General features: G+C 42.3%; 1 long non-coding RNA gene across 1 annotated transcript in view; it reads left to right on the forward strand.

The window, feature by feature from the left end:
- The first annotated feature begins 433 nt into the window (after window positions 1-433).
- The window catches only part of LOC120317924, a 59,787-nt gene continuing 44,488 nt past the window's right edge, over window positions 434-15,732 (forward strand). Inside the window, exon 1 of the long non-coding RNA XR_005559348.1 lies at window positions 434-652. This is a non-coding gene — a long non-coding RNA (uncharacterized LOC120317924). The remainder of the gene's footprint in view (window positions 653-15,732) is intronic.

The following is a 15,732-nucleotide window of genomic DNA, read 5'->3' on the forward strand; positions in this document are numbered from 1 at the left end:
GTACTATGGACAGTTCCCTGCAGTAGTTAAATCAGGCTAGAGAAAAGGCATGTATATACATAGTAAAGACAGTATTCAGTTTAATTTCAGAAATTTATGTCACCAACTATTATATGTCCATAGCAAGATTTATCTCTGTCTGTCTGTCTGTCTGTCTATCTATCTATCTATCTATCTATCTATCTATCTATCTATCTATCTATCTATCTATCTATCTATCTTTTTGCAGTGTGTTTGCTTTTAATTAAAAATCAGCCTTTTAAATTCTTGATCATTGAACAAAAATGAGCCTGTATTTGACTATTCCTTAACAGGGATTGTATGTCCGTATGTATGCAAGGTCTTCAAACATGTGCATTTTTTATTCATGTGCTAATTGTTCAGGTCCTTGGGGGAGGGGAAGGCATAAAGCAGCAGAGCACTGTATTTCCTGATTAATGCTGTTGTGTGCTGAGACACACAGGACTCAGAAGAGAGCGGTTAGGCTTCTCCAGTCCCAGCTGAGAATATGGTTCCATTATCTCCCAGCTGCATATACCATCCATAAGGGCCTGTTCTGCCTGGTTGATCAGGGAAGAGGAAGCAGTGGCTGAGATCTTTGATTTGCTGTAACATGTCAAAGAGAAACTGGGACATTGTACTTTAGAGTTCTGTAAGTACCAGTTTTTTTCTTTGGAACTGGATGAGAATGTGATTTTGCCTGTTAACGTTTAATTTATTCCTCCACCAGACTTTGTGTAATTTAACAGGCAAGATGGAAGGTAATCTGTTTACAAACTAATTTCCTTTGCCTGTATAGATTTGAAACAATTGATTCATGGAAGCAGATAAGTTAAAATTCATTTTTAAAATGGATTTGTATGTGTATATGAGAGAGAAAGTTTTACAGAATTACATTATTTTGTGTTTTACTTTATAACTTGGTTTGGATGTTTCCCACTCCAAACATCTGGGTGGTCTTTTTTTTTCTCTGTTATTTATAAAATAAGAAGGAAGTGACTTTTTTAAAAAAACACCACCACCTATTTCTGCAAATAGAAGAATCAGAAAGCCTTTGGCATGAACTGTAAATAGTCTGTAACTCCCCTAAATTATTATTAAACCTATTTCAATTTGAGGGTGGCAAAACATTGATAAACTTAATTGTTTTGATCAATACAGTCTACAGCTAAATGTTAGAATGGTTATTGCATATATGTGTGTGTGTGCTAGAGTGTGTTCCATTTGTATAGCTGGAAAATATTTTACTGTTCAAAACTATGTTTGTTGTGTTTATTTCCATGAATTTTATAGCTAATTGTAATAGGAGTATAAATGTTCTAAGACAATAGTCAAAATAGCAGTGAAGCAGTGTAGCATGACTCTTATGTTTCATCTACAATTTGCAGTACATTTTAGCAGTCCAGGTGACTAGCTGATTTTGTCTTTTAAGCGTGTCTCCTGTATTTCCTTAGTTTTTCCTCTGTTTCTCAATGGTAATTGACCCTAAACTATATGGTCTACTTATGTACTCTGTTCCAGTGCCAGAACTCAATTTGGTGAATAGAGTTCTAATCTAAGCCATCCTTGTTGAAAACCCACCATTTCAACTAAAGAAGATGAATGAAACCATGTGGTGTCTTTTTCTGCCTTTCTTGAATAGGCAGTAAGTTTTAAAGAGAGCAAAACCACAGGCTGTGAAGTATGAAAGTGCCGTACTGCTGAGGATAAGAGTATGTTCTCATTAGGTTTGGTTGATGTGAATTGTGTGTGTGAGAGAGGAGAATGCTGTAATAGATAGTTAACAATAGTTGTAAAGAAAACATTCTTTTAGCCTTGGGGTCTTGGGAGTAAAATAAAGGATTTGTAAGTGGAAGAAATGACTCACAATGAGTACAGTTTCTCTCTCTTTGCTTTCAAGTTATTGTGGCTTCCAGGTTTATATTGATGTTTCAGTTTAGACTTCTGTCTTCATGGAAAGTGCTGGTCTGAATTAAGTTTGGGAAATTTATAGAAAGATACTCACTGAGTTTTCTCTTTTTAGCAAGTATGTGTGTGTATGTACATACACTTATGAGAAAAAAAAGTGTAGTCCTGATTCTAGAAAAATTAAATCTGCCTGTTTTGCAAAAAGGCATATGAATATTTGAGTATTTTACCACTGTTTGTTTTTGTTTAAGTTTATAACAAATTCTGATTTGTTATGTTTGTTATATAAAAGTTATAATTTAAACTAACATATCTGACTGGCTATCCCATATGTGTCTATTTAGGAATAAATCCATCAGATTTAATAATGGAAATTGTCATTAGTAAACATGCATGTATAGTTCCTATGTTACTTTACTACCTTTCCCAAATCTGATTCCCCCTTTTTACCAATATCAGTAGTTTTCTGGTTATAAAGTAGTGGCGAATATCTGTTGCTAGATCCATACGTTTCATGATGGTTTCTGTGGACATGGAGTGTTGTGTGGTGGAGGTACCTTTGTGATTTTTTTTCTGGTTATATGGATGAAAAAATGTACTGTCTGTGGGTGGGAATACTGCTAATGGTGACAAAAGCCGATAGAATGCTTAGAGAATACAAACAAAACTAATGACTTTTCAAAGCTTGTTTAAGCGTAATTTTTTTTAATGAAAGACTGACGCTGCTAGGGCTTTCAATGCATTTAGCCCAGTGACCTTAAAAACTTTACATGGCTTTCTAATTGCTTGGAACAATTTGAAGATCTATGCTTCTGACTGCCTCCATTGTTACATGAATGAAAATTTGATATAGGTGACAGCTGCAAAGAACACCCTAGAAAGGACTGAATAGCTCTGATGGGATTAAAAGCTATGCTGTTCATTATGCATTGTGTATAAAATAGCTGACGTTAGAGACTGCTAGCAAAACCTTATTGTTATCAGATAAAGGAAAACAGAACAATATTTGAATCAGCATCAAATACTGAGAAATGGATATTGGGCTGAGCAGTGATTTAAAAGAAAACTGTTGAATCAGCAGAATATCAGAATGTTCTCCACCACGGCAGGATCTATTAGCATGTGTATCAGTATGAATATCTGCAATAGCAGAAATAAATGTTTGCATATCTTAGTAGAAAAATGATCCAAGCAACCATTTTCAGATAACATAAGTCTGTTATCACATGCTTGTGAAAACAACAAACTCTTGCGGCACCTTAAAGGCAAACACATTTATTATGGGGTACATTCAGTGGTGGAATTCAGCCAGTTCGCACCAGTTTGGCAGAACCGTTAGCTAATTTTTTGTTGCCCAGGCACCGAACGGCTTTGTGGAAGCGGCATCCACACAGAAAACCGGTTGTTCACATATTTGAATCTCAACATTGGGTTGATGATGATGATGATGATAATAATAATAATAATAATAATAATAATAATAATAATAATAATAATAATAATAATAATAAAGTTGGAAGGGATCTTGGAGGTCATCTAGTCCAACCCCCTGCTCAGGCAGGAAATCCTATACCATTTTGGACAAATGGCTGTCCAGTTTATATGTCAATTCAAATAATTCACTCTAGCCCAAAATAGCTTAAGCTGCATTTCTTATTCTTTAAGATGCTAGAATAATAAATGTAACTTTAACATAGGGAGAGGATGGGGAATATGTATGGTCAAGAATAATGGTATTCATAGCATCTGTAAAATTTAACTTTTATCTAAGATTTGGACTTCATATTATGCTTCTGCTGTTCCTTTAAAAAGACCACCACCTGAAAACCTCAGAATCTGTATTATTTGTCTTTATTAATCAGCATTCCTCAGCATGATGGCAATAAAATTGAAGGTGTACCTGCTGGGTCCTGAGTATACATTACATCACAGGTGCCTATTTTTATTATTTTGTTCACAAATTAATATCAGCATTTGAAACTTTTAAATATAAAAGTGCTGCTCCCTAGAAAAGTCTAATAGATATAATAATTAGTCAGAATCTATAGTAGCAGGCCTATAGAAATGAGTAAAATAAAAAAAAGAAGACACATGAAAAGGACAATACTTGCTTGATGACCTTCTCCCTAACGCCCTACTTGATTTATGCCAAACCAATAGTTATTTTTAATGGCCAATTTCTTTACAGCATGCCTTATAGACAGCAAATGTGTTATATGCAACTCTCAGTAATTCTTACTGTTACTTACATGTTCATTTTCAAAAGAAACAAAAGTTTCAAAAGAAACTTGAATTCTGCAAGAGAAGCATCTCTAGTTAAAGAAAAGGAGCACTCTGTTCTAGTGCTTGCTTGTTTTCCTTCTTTCTAATGTCGATGCAAATATGTGCATGACTTTTAGGTGTCGATCCACCTTAAAACAGCATGATTGAGAATTCAGGACACAGAAGCTGAATGGTTGTTCTTTAATGTTTTGCACTTTGGCTCATTTAATTGAAAATTTCTTTTTTTTCAGCTAAGTAAACATCTAAGGAGTCTTTCTTGTATTAGAACCTGAACTTGTAAGAATTTGTATATTACTTATTGTAACAGCTGATAGATGAAAAGGATTTTTTGTTTTTACTGTACCCAGTTTCTGTGGAAAAGAGAAACTGAGAATGTATACTGTAGTTTAGTTTTATTTTTCATCAGCGTATCAATGTTTTTCAAACAGTTCAGGATATATATATTACTTATCGCATTGATTTTGGAAATGATCTTTTACTTGTTCCTATGAAACGAGGCTTTATTTTTCACAGTTTGTAAATCAGATTTTTTTCATAATTCTAGCTTATTGCAATCAAGTATCAAGCTAGTTTCCATTACCAATTGTGCCTGCTTACTTTCCTCTGCCAGAATAGAAGGAGCTGGAAGGGACCTTGGAGGTATTCTAGTCCAGCCCCCTACTCAAGCAGGAGAACCTATATCATCTCAGACAAGTGACTGTCTAGCCTATTTTTAAAAATCTCCAATGATTTCTGGGAGCAAGTTAATCCATTGGTTAATTGTCCTCACTGTCAGGAAGTTCCTCCTTAATTCCAGGTTGCTTTTCTCTTTGATCAGTTTCCAACCATTGTTTCTTGCCCTCTGGTGCTTTGGAGAATAACGTGACCCTCTCTTCTTTGTGGCAGCCCCTCAAATACTAGAATACTGTTATCATGTCTCCCCTATTTCTTCTTTCCTTTAGACTAACCAAACCCAAATCCTGCAGGCTTTTTTATATTTTAGTCTCCTGGCCTTTGATCATCTTAGTTTTTCCAAACTCTCAACATCTTTTTTGTGATATGGTGACCAAAATTGGTTTCAGGGTTCCAGGTGTGGTCTTACTAGAGTTTTATAAAGTGGTACTAATACCTCATGTGATCTTGATTCTATGGCTCTGTTTATAGAACCCAGGATTGTATTAGCTTTTTTGGCTGCTGCTGCACATTGCTGGCTCATGGTTAAGTGATTGTCCATTAGGACTCCAAGGTCCCTCTCACAGTTACTGCTTTTAAGCCAGGTCTTGCCCAATCTGTACTTGTACCTTTGATTTTTCCTGCCTAAATGTAAAACTTTGCTTTTCTCCACATTGAAAGTCATTTTGTTGGACAGGGCCCATTGTTCAACTTATATGAACTTCAAAAGCTTCCCGGTGTCTTGATTTACCATGACAAGGAATCCAGGTTACCTTTCTCATCTATATTCCTTTGAATATTTTTAGGAAATACAATTGTTTCTTCTGGGTCTTTTTGGGGGGAGAGGGGTTGGGGAGAGAAAGGAGCAAACACCAGAGCTCCTCATTTGCATATTACAGTAAATAATGGCAAAGGTCTTCTGTAGTCATTCCCTTGAGCTAAATGCTGTTCATTCAAGGTGAGCCATTTTAACTTGCCAGGATAAGCAACCCCATCTGTTGTACTCTATGTGTCACACTACTATGATTTATTATTTATGTTAAATGTTAGACTGAGGAGCAAGAGACTTATATTCATGTTTAAGCAGGAGAAGCTTCCTGGCTGACTTTTGGCCAGTCATCTTCTCAGGCCAGCCTATCTCAGACAATTGTTGTGAGGGGAAAAAAACAGAAGAAAAGCCTGAAAGCCCACGAATGCCTTCTCGCAGGCCTCCTGGGCAATCCCTGTGGTCATTAACTACCAGACCCTTTCAGGCCTACACGAAGCTTCCCAACAGGTCAGCCTACTACAGGTCCAGAAAAACAAGTATAGGCCTCAAAATAAAAAAGGCTGGTGACTCATTTACCTGGATATAGTGTGCTGGCTGTCACCATTCACTGGTCTTGCCACCACTAAGCGAACTATGCATGTGCTGGCTATCATCACGGTCATGATTTTGCCGCCACCATAGATCTATCCTATTGTGCTAGTGTGCTGGCTGTCACCATTTCTTGGCTTTGTTGCCACTAAGCGTCCTATGAGAAGCTGGCTGTCATCACACACGTGATTTTGCCATGGCTGTAGACTCAACTGTGCACTAACCGTGCATCTATCGGTCTGGTAGCCATCAGGAACGTTGCAGGTGGCCAGAGTCCATTAAGTTGGCCCTGCTGCCACCATTACCAAGAGTACTTGTCTGATCCCAACAAGTGGCACACAGCTACAACCAGTACTTTGGCTCCTTGTTAATTGAGATCCCTCTCAGCACTACACTCAGATATCTTACCATATGATGGCGGACAATATGGTGCCCCAACTTTCACAGAGCACCACTCCTGCATCTACTAGCCAAAAGAAGCATAAGTCCTCCAAGCAGGAGGTGGCAGGCGAGATCAAAGCCAAGGCAAAAACCATCTCGGGAAGGAACCTTCCAAAATGGCAGAGAAACAGGCTAGTAGGAGGCACCAGGCTCTGGAGAAGGAATTCTCCAAAGCTCAAAGGCAGGCCATGATGGAAACGGAACACGTAGAGGCCTCTGTTTTCAACCTTCCTCTGGGGCCCCCCGCCTTTACCCAGGGGGTTTGGTCCCCAGAAGGGACTCCCTGCCACTTTCCTCATTCCATGGCTGATCAGGAGCAACCATTTCCTCTCAGCGAGGAACCAAACATCCATCAGGCACCCCCAGTGCCTAGGGCCCTGCAGTCAGGCCCTGAGGCTACCTTCATGCCCACAGCAGCCGGGCTTAGGGCGACAGAGCTGCAAGGAGCACTTTCCCCGGCACAACTTCAGGCCTTGATCGCTCAGGCTGTTGACCAGGCCTCCGCCTCCAGATATTATCACAGGCAAAGGCCCAAATCGGTTGCCTCCATGACTCCATCATATGTTTCCCAGTTGGGAACACCCAAATATCATGGCTCTGTCTCACCGCCCTGGTCCTCTCACAGCAGGGCATCATTTTCTGCAGAGTACAACCAAATGGACATACCATTGTCGGAGGACGAGGAGCCCTCTCTGGACCCTCCGCCATTTGGGGGACTTTTCAACTCGGCCCTTTTCAACTCGGCCCTTTTCAACTCAGCCAGTATCACAGCCGACATAGGTCCTGATCAAATTCCTCAGCCCAGCCCTTCAACCAGTTCGTATCCGAATCCAGTATTTTCTGAGCCTGTTGTGTCTTACCACCATGTTCCCTGTCCCCCTTTATTCTTGAACACTGTTCAGAGTCAATTGGAAGGCACATTTCCTTCCCTGGGGGGAACGGACAGAAAATTGTTCAGTGCAGCACCAGATTTGGCTGATGCTCTTGAGGTGCCAGCGGTTGATGAACCCTTGACCCCTCTGTTGTCCGCATCTACGGTGTTGAGGGATATGGCCGAAATGTTGAAGGCTGAGGATAAGAGGTCGGAACTGACATTCCACAGGACATACCAGGTGGCAGCATGGGCAGTAAGAGTGGCTACTTGAACATCTTTCTTCGCCAGGACCTCCCTCCAAGCTAGAATTCTTCTGGAGGAGGTACGCATGCACCAAGACCTGAGTAAATTGGTTGCAGCCTCGAAGTATATGGCTGATGCATAATTGCATGCAGCCAGATTTTCCTCTAGAGCCATAGCCTCCAACATCACCACATAGTGGCTATTGTGGCTCAGACATTGGCAAACTGATGCCAAATCTAAGTGGCGTTTGGCGGTGGCTTCGTATCAAGGTGGCCAGCTGTTTGTGGAGGCCCTGGCCCCTTATTTGATCGACAATAAGGATAAGAGGAAGGTGATGGCTCACCTCAGCAGATGGGCAGACAGACGTTCCAATCCATATGCCCGCCAGCAGTCCTTTCGGTCAGGGGAAGGGTCAGGTCCTGTGCAGCCCTCCCGTTCATTCACTGCCAGGCAGGATCACCCATCTGAGAGATCAGGCACCAGACCCAGGCAGCAGTACCAGGGCAAACGTCCCTTTCAGGGCATGGGAGGTCACCCCTTCAGAAGGTCCAAGTGACTCCCAGGAGGCGCCTCCCATAGGTGGCAGACTGGCTCTCTTTACCCACCAGTGGGAAGCCAGCACCACAGGTTCCTGGGTCCTGAACACCATCAGGTACGGTCTGTCCCTGGAATTTGTGTCCAACCCACCAGAGCACTTCATTTCTTGCCTGCAGTTAAGAAATCTGGTCAAGAAGGACCTAACGCACGAGGCCATTCGACATCTCTTGGAAATAAGGGCCATAGAACCAGTTCCGACTGGTCAACTGGAAAGAGGATTCTATTCCATCCTTTTTGTGGTTCCCAAGGCCTTGGGAGGATGGAGGGTGATAGTCGACCTGAAAGGTGTGAGCTCCCATATTGCATACAAAAAATTCAAGATGCAAATGCTCCAGTCCATCCTGGCCTGCTTAAGAAAAGGAGACTTCCTGACATCCATAGACCTCACGGAGGCATACCTCCACATCCCCATCCTTCCCAACTATAGGCAGTTCCTCTAGTTCTGTTACATGAAGCACCATTACCAGTACAGAGCCCTGCCGTTTGACCTTTCCTCGGCTCCAAGAGTGTTTACCAAGGTCCTGGCAGTGCTTGACGCACACTTAAGATTGGTGCCGGTACGCATTCAGTGCTAGCTGGATGACATTCTCATCCAATCGCCCTCCATTCTGGCCGCCCAGTTGGACCTGACCTTGTCGATCAAGACCCTTCAAGACCACGGGTTCTCGTTGAACTTTCAAAAAAGTCAGATGCTTCCCTCCACCCACCTCCTGCACCTAGGCGTGGTGATAGACACAGACCATTGCCAGGTCTATTTCTCTCAGGAACGTCAGGACAGCATCCGAGCCCTGGTCCGCAAGGTCCACAGGGAGCATGTAGTGACACTGGCTATGCTCTCCCAATTATTGGGAAAGATGATATCATGCATAGCAATAGTGCCTTGGGCCAGACTATACTCCAGAAACCTTCAATGGTTCTTGCTCCCATTTCAGAGATTGGGCACCAGCTCCTCCAACCAAAGGGTAAGGGTTCCTCCTCAGACCTTACAATCCCTTCAGTGGTGATCCTCCTCAGTGGTAGCCAGAGGGTCATTATTCAAGGAACCCATTCGGCTCGCTCTGACTACAGACGCCAGTCTGTTTGGCTGGGGAGCGCACCTTCAGTCACAGTTGGCTCAGGGCCGGTAGTCCTGGTTAGACCTGAAACACAACATCAACTGGTTGGAGCTCAGAGCCATAAACCTGGCTCTCCGCCACTTCCGCAACAAGATTGTGAGGCAACAGGTGCTGGTCCTTACGGACAACGTGGCGGCGAAGGCCCATGTGAACTGGCAAGGGCCAGGTCCCTTATGGATGGGGCTCAGTTGTTGGGCTCCTGGGCAGAGGCTAACCTCTACTCCCTCAGAGCTGAGCACATCTCGGGAGAGGCAAATCAACAGGCGGACTTCTTGAGCAGGTCGACATTGGATCATTCTGAATGGCACCTGCACCCAGATCTCTTCACAGAGATATCGGAGAGGTTCGGTCAACCAGTTCTGGACTTGTTCGCTTCTCTGGAGAACTCCCAGCTCCCAAGATTCTTCTTCCGGTTCCCCTCTCTGGGGGCAGAGAGATCGGATGCCCTCCACAGTCCATGGACAGGGGGCCTACTTTACGCATTCCCTCCTCTCCCTCTGATCCCAGCAGTTATCCACAAGATACTGCAGGAGCGGGCTGAGGTGATATTTTTTGCTCCACACTGACCAAGAGGGCTGTGGTTTGCCAACCTTGTGAGCCTTTCCAGGTCTCCTCCATGGAGGATTCCTCCAAGTTGCATCGCACTCAGCCAGGGAGCTCTGCAACATCCAGAACCCCAGTGCCACCTGGCCTTCTCGAATGTGACTATTCCAAGAATCTTGGAGTATTTATTGGAAGGCCTCAACTAGGTGTTGGAGCCCAATATCATCTGAAGACAGGTGGTGGCTCTATCCATGGTGCTTATCTGTGACAATCCGGTGCCATTGGCTCAGCACCCCTTGGTGCACTCCTTTCTCAAATGCACCACCAACACCAAACTGCCATGGTTCTAGGTATCCATCTTGGGAATTGCTGCGGGTCTTACAGGCCCTCACCATGCCGCCATTCGAGCCTATCAGAATCTGTACTCTGCAGTCCTTGTCTCTCAAGGTAGCCTTTCTGGTAGCTGTTACGTCAGCTAGGTGGATTTCTGAACTGGCAACTCTATGAGAGATGACCTGTGCATCTTTCATCAGGGCTGAGTGGTCCTTCACTTGAATCCTACCTTTATTCCCAAGGTCAACACCTTGTTTCACAGGAAATTGTACTGCTAGATTTTTGCCCTAATCCATCCCATATCTCAGAACGTCAATGGTACGCACTGGATGTCCGCAGGGCATTACACTATTACATCAAGTGGATGGTAGACTTTCGCAAGTCAGAAGCCCTCTTTGTTTCCTTTCAGCCTTCTTCTATGGGTTACAAGGTGTCTGCCTCTACCATAGGCAGGCGGATCAGGGCTTGTATTGTAGGGGCATATCAGTCGCATTCCCTGTCAGTTCCAAGTCATGTTACTGCTCATTCCACTCACAGTGGTGCGACCTTGGCAGCATGGGCAACACAGGCGTCCATCGAGAATATTTGTAAGGCGGCGACATGGTCGTTGCCTTCCTCTTTTGTGAGGCATTATAAACTGGACAAGTTTGCCTCTGCAGATGCCTCCTTTGGCTGGAGAGTACTACAGCAAGTAGTCCCAAAGGGCAGGACACTGGCCCAGACTGATTCCCTCCGATAGGGACAGTGTGGCTTTGGAATTTGTAGATTCTCCATCTCCCATGCTGGAGAAGGGGCATTGTCTTACCTGAACACCTTTTCTCAGCATGGAGATGGAGAATACACACCTACCCTTTAGGGTCCGTCAGGTCCAATGTCAGGGGTCTGGGAGCCAACACATCGGACTGTCATCAATAGTTTCACCCTTGTCGCAACTGGGTGTGGCCTAGTCTAGGATGGGAGTGGCAAGTGGCAAGTGGCAAGTTTGACTGACTTAGTCTAATTGGGCTGGAAGACAGAGTTAACCCATTCATGGATTCTCCATTTCCATGTTGAGAAAAGGCGTTCAGGTAAGACAACGCCCCTTCTTTAAACTATTATGTGCAAATCCGATTTCTTTAGATTTGTAACTCTGGATTGAAAACTTTCTATTGATTGCATTTTGTCTTAAGTTCTGAAATAATCACTCAAAATGTTTTCAGGATTGCTTAATATTTGCTAACCAAGCATTTGTACTGAAATGCCTAAAATAAAAGGGTAAGGATCAGAATTAAGTTCTGTATGTGGAAAATTGAGAAAAAGGTTAACACTTTTGCTTTTCTATTCACATGCTTGCTTTCTAAAAGAAGAAAACACTAAAAAGATGTGTCTCCAAGTTAGACGCTATGCTTAGAACAATTTTTTTTGCAAGAAAACACTTGATTTAATGTTGAGAAGAAAGAATAAGATGTATTGCAAACAAATAAGTTATCTGTTATGATGACAAACAAAGTGTGATAGTGCTCAAACAATTGGGAAATGCCATTATCTCAGACAATTGGCAAGGGAAAGTCAAGAAGACAGCTTTAAGATGCTCCAGAAAGGAGCCCTTGTATCAACGGGGAAGCATTTAAATATTTGGCAGAATGTTTGCTGCTGTCCAGTAAAGTGTATTGGCATGGTAAACAAAATGTGAAGAAGGCCAAAGAAGCAAGCTCATTGTTACCGGATGAAATTCAGGGAAACCATTCCCAGAGAAATGAAAAAGATATATAATAGTGATGGGGGGGGGGGAATCAACAAAATTGCAAGAGCAGCTATCATGTTTGCTAGTAAGTGGCCAAATAAATTACTATAAAACTTAAATATCTTGCAGTGTAAAAAAGATATTTAGAGATATTGTAGCCTATAGCAATTTTTGATGACTGAGTACATTAATAGTATCACAATGCAAGCTTTAAAACAGGCTGCTATTTTCTAAGAAATTATTAGAATCACAGTAGAAATATTAGAAAGCATCAGTCTTCTTTGTCAGCCAAATGCTTGTTTCATAGTTTTTACTTAATGAGAATAATTCAGTACAAGAGAAGTTAGGAAAGTAGGTAATTGCATCCATGTATCTAATGCTGTTTTAATTGAAATATTGAGTGCAATTCTGAAATTTCAAGCCAAAGTAAAACACCTATATGTTATAGAGGTTTATCAAAACAATCCTTGTTTCTATGCATGTAATGTGTTGTGAAAAACACTACCTGAATTCCTCTGGTCCCTGAAAATTGCATGGGAATCTCCATTTTTTTTAATTAGTTGTGGTCAAGGGAAAGCAATTTACTTAAAGTTTTCTGGTTATATATGTTCAAACACTACCTTTGGTTGTATGAAGGTGATAAATTCAGAGTGGACACAGACAGCTATTGTTTTGGGACTAGTGTCAAGGAGCATTACCAAAATAAACTTTGTTTCTTAACTGTACAATGCTGGGCTCTCTTATTTATTATCCATTTTCTATTTGTTATTTCCTGTTTCTGTGCTCATGCTCTTTATCTATCATAACATGTCCTGGAGGTATATCCTAATTTTGCTGAATGTGCTAAGTTCTTAATCTCGTATTATTGTATCTTAGTTCCTAATCAATCACTATAATTTTCTAGTTTAGCGATGGCGAACCTTTTAGAGATCGAGTGCCCAAACCACAACCCAAAACCCACTTATTTATCACAAAGTGCCAGGGCCGCATCAGCATTGTGGTGCCTTCAGGGGGGGCAGGGAGGCGCCTCTGAGTGCCACCTCTGCCACGCAAAAACCGGGGTGCAAAAATGGGCCACCGTGTTGCAAGGTGCAAAAACGGCTGCCGCCGTGCCTCAGGGTGCAGATACAAGGCGCTGTACCATGCAAGAATGGGGCAGGGCTAGTGAGTATTATGCAGGCACTAGCCCCACCCCATTTGCAGCTTGTGCATGCTCACGGCCCTGTGCTCACATGCATGCATGTAAAATGCTTCCCCCTTCCTTTTCTTTCAGTCCACCAATCAACAATTGTTGGTGAGGCTCCTGTTCCGGGCAAGGTGGTGGCCTGATGGACCTGCTGCTGGCGGTGGTGGCGCGCTGCCAACAGAGAGGGCTCTGAGTGCCACCTCTGGCACATGTGCCATAGGTTCGCCACCACTGTTCTAGTTTATACTCCAGTTTCATAACTTGTATTTACATGCCCAGTTCAAATCAGTTCATCATTTAGTCTTCTATAATTCTTCATTATTCTACATCTCACCTTTAACATATACCCTTTATTCTTAATAGATGCCTGAGTTCACATTGGCAGGTATTGATGGAAAAAAATTGTTTTGGTGTTACCACTGATCACTGCAGAGAGGAATGCATCAACCTAGCTAGGAGAAATGGCCTGCATTGTTTATAATTTGTTAAGAATTGGCAGCAAACAGCTGATTTAGTAGTAAAAGTAAATTCCAACACTCACCCTGCATCAAGAATCCTCTCCTTCAATATTAATTTTGCTTGATTGTATCCTGGAAAGGAGATAATAACTGAATTTGCTTAAGGAAGTTGTTTGGTAAATCACACAATGTTTTTACTTAATTTAATGCTGAAAATTAATAGTTTCCACCTCTGAAGTTTTTATGGATATTGAGACTAAAATTTTAGGACTGAAAAAGATACTCTTCTTTGGAATGATAGTCTCTATGACATAATCCAAGCACACCAAAGCTAAATCCCAGTTATCGAAATACTGTCCCTTGTAACAAGCTCTGCCCCAGTCACTCGATAGACTTATTGAGTTCTAGAGGCAACTTGGGTTGTTCTTTGGGGCTTTGGCACATGATTCAACTGAAAGGTTGATTGCCACCTGAATGAGAGGATAACTGTGGTGTTGAATTGGATTGTGCCTGTGTGGTCTCTTGTGGGTCCCAGAAGACCTCTAATTTTGGGAAGAGCTCTGGGTGATGAAATAGTATTAAAGATGTCTTAGGACCCTGAAGAAAAACAACGGGTGAATATGAGCATGAGTAAGAACTTCCTTCACAATTTCCTCATGGTGATAAGGATGGCAAAATATAGCTATTTCTCTATCTTATTGTGTCCATAAGGAGCTGAATAGTGGCCCTGTTTAGGGTGATCCAGTCCCTTCTGGATAAGGAGATGCTGTGTAAAGTCTTAACAGGGCCACTTGTGAAGTTTATTCTAGACACCTGAAGTTAAATTTGCTCCATGTATGGGTCCTATGAAGTTGCTTTCAGTGCAGTCTTGTCTGGTTATCTGGGATCAAACCTGTAGACAGGATCCTTGAAACTGCAAGTATATTTATCTGTGCTGTAGAACAGGGGTCCCCAGCCCCCGGTCCATGGACCAGCACTGGTCTGCGGCATGCAAGAAACCGGTCTGTGTAAACAAGCGAAGCCCCATCTGCAGCATGCAGGTAGCACATAAAACCATGCCCCTGTGGTCCTCGAAAAGAATCTCTCTCCATGAAACTGGTCCCTGGTGCCCAAATGGTTGGAGACCTCTGCTGTAGAACCTCTCCTACCTGGCTGACAAAAGACTCCCAGTAGATGACAAGTAGGTCATAGTGGCCCAGAGGTTGGACCCCTGCAGTAGTGAATGCTTCTCTGGAGAGAAAGAGGTCCTGAGTCACTTTATTAGTGAGATGGGAGCATATAAATTTAATAAATGAAAATAAATGATTCCATACACCAGAAGGAGATGGTTATACACCCTTATTTAAGAAATGCTCACTAGACCCAAACAATCTTGACTTGTTCACAGTGACTCATGTCTTAGTTACATTCTCTTTGGATTACTGTGACATACTCTACATGGGGCTATCCTTAAAGAGTACTTGGAAATTGCTGCTGATTCAGAATGCAGCCACATGGGAAGTCTTTGGCTTTCTTATTCAGCACTTCTGCTCTGTGAGCTGCACTGGCTCCAACTAGGCTTCTGGGTGTGATCTAAGGTGCTGGTTATTACCTATAAAGCTCTACAAGGCAAAAAAAAAATGTTACCTTTCTCCTGTTTATTTTTTTTTTCTTTTCAACCCACTGAGTCTAGTAGAAAGGACATGCTTTGGGTCTCTTTTATTAAACATCATCATGTTGAACTCTTGAATTGTGCCTTCTCAGTTACAGGACTTGCCCTATGAAACAGCATCTCCCTGGAGATTCAGCTGTCCCAACTGTGTTAGCCTTTTATAAGGCACTGAACTCTTGCTGTTTCCCTAGGCATTTGGGTCAGACGATTATGGGTTACCCTTGGATGAAACAGGGAATGTGTGTTTTGTTTGTTTTTAACCCTTACACACTGCCCAGAGTCACTTGTATGAAATAGGTAGCCAAATAAATAAATCTTGAAACAAACGAGAAGAGTACCCAAACTATATATTTAGCATGATACAACATT

This window comes from Crotalus tigris, unplaced genomic scaffold, assembly GCF_016545835.1.
Source record: "Crotalus tigris isolate CLP2741 ecotype Arizona unplaced genomic scaffold, ASM1654583v1 scf7180000019942.648020, whole genome shotgun sequence".
Lineage (NCBI taxonomy): Eukaryota > Metazoa > Chordata > Lepidosauria > Squamata > Viperidae > Crotalus > Crotalus tigris.